This window comes from Lathyrus oleraceus, chromosome 5 (genome assembly GCF_024323335.1).
Source record: "Lathyrus oleraceus cultivar Zhongwan6 chromosome 5, CAAS_Psat_ZW6_1.0, whole genome shotgun sequence".
Lineage (NCBI taxonomy): Eukaryota > Viridiplantae > Streptophyta > Magnoliopsida > Fabales > Fabaceae > Lathyrus > Lathyrus oleraceus.
The window spans coordinates 444,105,060-444,111,568 of NC_066583.1; the positions used below are offsets into that span (position 1 = coordinate 444,105,060).

General features: G+C 34.8%; 1 long non-coding RNA gene across 2 annotated transcripts; it reads right to left on the reverse strand.

Annotated features, from left to right (window-relative positions):
• Positions 1-518: 518 nt before the first annotated feature.
• Positions 519-3,018, reverse strand: LOC127085341 (uncharacterized). Of its 2 annotated transcripts, XR_007789099.1 has the most exons (4): positions 2,527-3,018; positions 2,258-2,427; positions 1,503-1,631; positions 519-945 (listed from the first exon to the last, which is right to left on the reverse strand). It is a non-coding gene; the product is annotated as an uncharacterized LOC127085341 (long non-coding RNA). The 2 variants fall into 2 exon arrangements; XR_007789098.1 differs by having other exon boundaries at positions 2,258-3,018.
• Between the last annotated feature and the right edge of the window lie 3,491 nt (positions 3,019-6,509).

Here is a 6,509-nt window from a genome sequence, read left to right on the forward strand (position 1 = left end):
GATGTTTTCAAATGCATAAGCCCATGGTCTTTGATTCTCGATTCACGATGGTACTAAAGCATTGATCTGGTGGTACTAAAGCATTGATCTGGTGGTCCATTGGTTTGTGTCTCATAAGGATATTTGGCCTTGATTCTTGATTCAGCCATGCCTCTCATTTTAATTCATTTAATGAGATACAGATGACCAATGATGGTTGATGTTCGATTTTAGGAGTTGTTGGTCGTCAATACAAATTATCTCACGGCATGACATGATTATTAGTGCCAAATGATGTTTTTCAGTTCAAGTCATGAGACAGTTTGATTTACAAGTTCGGTCATTCATTTTGGACCATTAAATTTCATCTTTAATTCATCATACGTTGATTGGTGAATTCCCCTTTTTTTTTCCTAGGTTGACTTTGTTCAACTGTTGACCTTTTGGTCAACCAGTTGACCAAAGTCTAACAAATCCTAAATTTTTCCTTCTAGGCCTAAATCATGATATCCTTTGCATACACATCAATACTTCATACATGACACAACAATTGCACATGAATTATGTTTGGATCCACCATGTTAAAATTAATCACATTCTGATGTATTACATTTGATTGACCCAAATGAGGGTTTAATTACAAGCATCACGTTATGTATTATACTAATTGTACCCAGACTTAATCACATGACTTATCGTCTTGGTGATCCCTTGCCGCATCCTTGTCTAATTCGGGTAAGGCCTTAAACATGCTGCAAAGCTTCGGTCGTGTGGAAGCATCTGAGATTGTTGTCATGACAGCCTAACAAGCATGTTGTCCAACATGAGGCTTTTGTTGCTAATTTCCTTCAAGTTTGTGACTTGGTGTTAGCCCAACCTAAATCGATTCGCCAAACCGTAACATACATCCATCATGTTGCATCAACAGTTAACAAGATAAGTTAGTTAATTGGCAAACTAGCTTTCCTGCAATATTTGACAATAGATAACAAGAGTTTAGCAAAGCCCTAACTGCATTCTTTCCAATCGTCATAAGCACATATTCATATCAAGCATAAAGCAGCGATCATGTGCATTAATATTTTAACATAACAACTCACAGTAGCCATTCGAAACTCATTTTCCAAACTCAATTACCGTTAATATTCCTTTTTAATTAATAAAAAAAACAAAACACCAACACAATTCACATTTTAGAATTCATGAAAACATTCCTACAACATTCAACAATTCATAACACACCATAACGATTTCTGAAACTGACTTTGAATTTTTCCAGCGGTAACGGAAACAAAAGTCCATAACTCCCATTTAGCAAACCTAAGCCATTTCAATCTAATTCAATTACTAACAAACAGAATTAACAGGATGGAAATCAACGACATTTTTCATTTCAATAACATATCCAATTATCTCCCTAATAGATACCTAATATTTCCCTAATTACTAACTCAACAAAACTTCCAATTAACTCAAACAAAATGATCCATGACATGAACTAATTCAACAAGTTTGAAACTTACCCTTAAGGTGCATCCTGCATAATTACCCTGGAGCAAGTCCCTGCAGTGGCAGAATCATCAAATTTTCCGACATTGCCATCCTATTCAGACCTCAGTACTTATTTCCAATTTATCCTTAGACCACCATGACTAACACAGCAGGGCATAAAAAAATCAACAGATAAAAGATAATATGAGTTTAAATCCAAAAAACTTCATTTTTCATTTGAATTGGAAACTATCACTAACAACAAACTAACATTTATTCACTTAACAAAAGCTAACAGAACTTAACTACCAAAGTTTTAACTTTACTAATTTTCCCTAACCTGTAACTAACAAAACATGATAACTGAAAACTAACATAACAGAAGCTTAGTTCTAACTGAATCCAATACCGCTGATAACAACTAACCGTATCCTTATAACAACTAACCATTAACATATTAATATAACAAGTCCACATAGTAACAATTAATTCAACTTGTAAAAGGATTAACAAAATGTGAATTTCTAACTGACTTATGAATTTGAGAAGAATGTCATTTGGATTTCACAATTGCAACTAACTTAACCATAAATTCCACCAACTGTGAAAGGTCTAACAGAATTACCTAACTTAAACATAAATTAAACCTAATTTCAAGTTCATTTTCATTGAGAATTTCATTTCACTTTCATTCCTGACTAACTATCAATTTGATTCTGATTTCACTTGAGTTTGAGTTTCATTTGTAACCGAATCCTAACAGAAAGAGAGAAGCATATATATTTACCTCTTGATTCCATCTTCATTTTGGGGTTCTTCTTCATTCTTAATTCTTCACTCTTCACTCATCTTCATCTTCTTCGCTCACCTTCATCATCTTACTGCTTCATCTTCATCTTCTGTTTCACCTCACATCCCACATTCACCTTCTGAGGCGCAAATCAATCGCACAACAACCTCACACACAACAACACACGCCAAGAAATCAGAAGGAGAAGAACTTTGAAGAAAGAGAAACAGAACATTGCAAAAAGAAAGCCAAGAAATAAATCTTACCGGTGGAGTCATCATCGGAGATGAAGTAAAAGAGCCACCGTGACAAACAATATGTTCGCGCTTGCTTCTTCATGTTGCTCTGAGCGATCACGATCAGCCATTATAGAGCCCTTGGCGAATCACCAGATTCGCATTAAGACAAGTCAATTCGAATATGGTGCCGACGCGATTCCACGATGATGTAGGTTCGTTGATTCGTTGAAGACGAATGTTGAGCGAGCTTGGATGCAGAATCGACCTTGATTTCGGCTGAAGCATTTGGACGCGAGTAATGAAGACGGTAATGGACGCGGATTCTGAGTGAGCTCCGATTCCGGTTTCGACCATGATTATTCCAGATCGCTCATGGAGTTTCGGTTTTGGGATCAAAGACATTTTCCGGCGATGATTTCGATTCGTGCTTACCGACGATGTTGTTTCGGCTCGCATTCTCCGGCGAGAGTATTCGGTTCGCATGGTCAGCCTTTTTGAGTGAATAACCATTTTGGCTTCAGCGGAGGCTTTTCTTTGGTTTTGAGTGTGTGGTTAGGTTTGGACCTAAGGCCCAAGCGAACTTCCTTTAGGCCCTTTGCCCAACCAAGCCATTTACCTCTTCTTCTTTTCGTGCAACCCCCACTCCGGACTTATGCTATAGGGAATTGTGGGCCATTTCGGGCCCAATTGTTCCTTCAACATCAATCAGCATTTGGGTCTTTGTCTCATCATTCAGGGCCAGGTTTTTTTGATTGCTTTGTTTACATGTTTAATTAGATAATTAGAATATAATTAGATAACTAGATTATAATTAGATAATTAGATTATAATTAGATAATTAGGTTTAATTAACAATTAGGTTTAATTAGCAATTTGATTTAATTATTAATTAAGATTTTATAATGTTGATTAGTTAACTAAGTTAATTAGAAAATTTGATTAAGATAATTAAGACCTAATCCTTGGCTAACTAGAATTCCCTTTTTAATTAGCATAAATAGATTTGAAAATTAGGATTACATAATTCTCTAGATTTTTAGAATAGTTAAATTGGTAGGTTTAAAATTGTTATATTTTATAATTAGAATTTCAATTCAACTTTTTAGAATATGACCATTTTGCCCTTTAGGCTTAAAATCTTGATTTCTTATGCATGTTCCCTTTGTTTAAGGTCTTAGGTAGAATTGTCTGATTTGTATTTAGTTGATTAAGTAAATAGGTATATTATTATACATAATTCAACTTATTTTCAATCCCATCGATTAACATTGACCAAAGGACACTTTGGTCAACCAAATCCTTTGAAATCGTGTTGTAAGCCCCAAGCCTATTTCAAGTGATCAAAAGACCCTTGATCACTTGATATGGCAAGTTCATTACACTCAAGCTATTGTGGATATGCTGAATCTCAGGAGCTAAAGACCTCAAGGTTCAAATGCAAAATCAAGACTTCAACTCAACATCAATCAAGCATAACTAGCAAAGTGAACTACTTCTCAAGCACTGCAAAGGTATCAACACTTGTCGATCATAATTCAAAGTCTGCGGTACGATACTTAAGCAATAGAGAAGGAATGGGACTAGAGAATTTCTACCCCCATAATGAATATCTTTGGGTATGGGACGAATGACCCAGTGCTCATCGTATTCACCTCTATTCATAGACTTTAGCACAATTCAAATCTACAATTAATAAGTCTCTCTTCACAAAGCATTAGTGCAACGGGCAAAATACTACACCAACAACTCATCAATCATAATTCAAAGTGTGTGGAACGAGCCTTAAGCAATAAAGAAGGGATGAGACTGGAGCTTTCCTACACTCATTTTGGATATCTTTGGGTGCGGGACGTTTGCCCCGTGGCTCATCATATTCACCTATATTCATAGACTTTAGCACAATTTGAAATACATGATTGTCGAGTCTTCTTTTACAACAAATGACACAACATCAATAGGATCAACACAAAGGACATCATGTTAGCAACTTGTTAATTTTGATTCAAGTTACACGCTATGAGCCTTAAGAAAAAAAGAATGATGAGAGTGGAGAATTCCTATCCTTGTCTAGAATATTCTTGGGTTCTGTAGCGGTAAATTCATGACCATCAAACTATGGATAAACTTGACGTCAATAAAACCAGAGTCGCCACCACGTTTTTATTGTTTCCAAAGGAAAGGGGAAAATTACGAACAAAACCCAAAGATAAAAAGTTCTTAAATCAAAACTAATAAAATGCCAGAGATTACACGTAAGGGGGTTGGTTACACAAAGGGAAGGTGTTAGCACCCAAAGTGTCTTAGGTACTCCTAGGGAGCCCTTTTTTGTGTGCATATATTTTGGGTGTAAATGATGTTTGATAAAATATAGAATTAGAGGATGAGAAAAGAATTCATTGATTATATTTTTGTGTTTGACAAGACCTTCGGTCTTATGCCTACGTACCAACATAAAAATGAGGGATAAAAACCCCGTAGTTCATGGTAAAAATTTCAAAGAAGTTGGTGAATTGATTTTAACAAAAGTTTAGATGAAAAGGCACAAAAGTCCAAAAATTTGAATGTGGTTGTTAATTATTTTTGTCTTTTTTAAATTTAAGTCAATATGGTTAAGTTTATTTATAAGATTGATTTAAGAAAAAGTTTGAAAAATTCAATGGCATAAGGCCAAAGTTTCTAATCATTAAAACATGTCTAAGTTTGAAATCACAAGCAAAGAAAGTTTTTGGAGAGAGAGAGAGAGAGAGAGAGAGAGAGAGAGATTTTTGAAATTAAAGAAGTGGGAGGAGATGAAGAGACTACCCTAGGCAAAAATTAAAAGTTAAGAGTTGAAAAGATCTGACCAATGAGATGTAATCCAACAAACAAGAATATCATATAGAAACCCATTTTCCTTTGGACTTTGACAATCAACAAGCAATAAGCAATCAACAATATCCAAGCATCATATGAAGACCAAGACATCAAATAAAGATAACCATAATATCCAAGTAAGAATTCCAATAGCTAACAGTCTTCAATATCTTCCAATGTAGCAGATAAAATGTTCCTTAATCAACTCAAAACAATCATCAGACATAGACATTAATAATAAAATAACAATTAAGCACAAAGACAGAGTAGCAGATGAATCAAAAGGACCCAGGGTCTTGCATCAGATGAAGGCATAGTCAAAGATAGCCCAGTCTAAATGTTGACATTGGCCAAGTCCTTTAGCACAGGGAATTCTTCCTAATTCTAAGTCCAAAAATTAAGATCAAATCCAACAGTCCAACCAAATGGTTTTTTAGGGTTTTTATTATTATTAAGTGTTTTAAGGTCCTAAGACCACAAACAAAACAAAAGACAAACAAACTATATATACAATAACAAGATTTGGCTCAAATGAGGAAAGTGAAAAGGACTTGAAACATAAACAAGTTGCATGAAATCTAAATGTCAATGAATGATAAAGGTACTGAAATTTAAACTGCATAAAGTAAATGACTTGAAAGTAAAACAACATTAATAAAAGTTAGTCAATGGTTAGTCAAATGTTAGTGATATGTTTTAATTGATTAAGTCATTCTTTGGAGAACACTCAACCATTCATTCATAACTATGAATCCTTGAACCAAGACATCATCCATGAGAAGGGCTCAAACCTGGATAAAACAACAAGTATGCCACTAGCTCTCATGAATGGAAAAAAGGTCAAGTTCCCATACAATGCCATGAAGAATGGGACACTTACAATCTCACTATAATGTTATGCCTTCTTGATCAAATTTAGTTCTATGTTAAGCAATCGTAATTGGACTTATGTATAACTCACAACTATCTAAGGCCGGGCAATAAAAATATATGTGTTAATGCATGTTAGAGATTTGGTACAAGGAGCCAAACTCCTAAAATATACCACATACTAAGAGAAATGGGGGGAAGACATATCTCAGTTTGGCTCATGTTGATTCATCTGACACAAGGTCATTGATGAATCAACTAGCATTAGACATGAAGAGATTTCATGG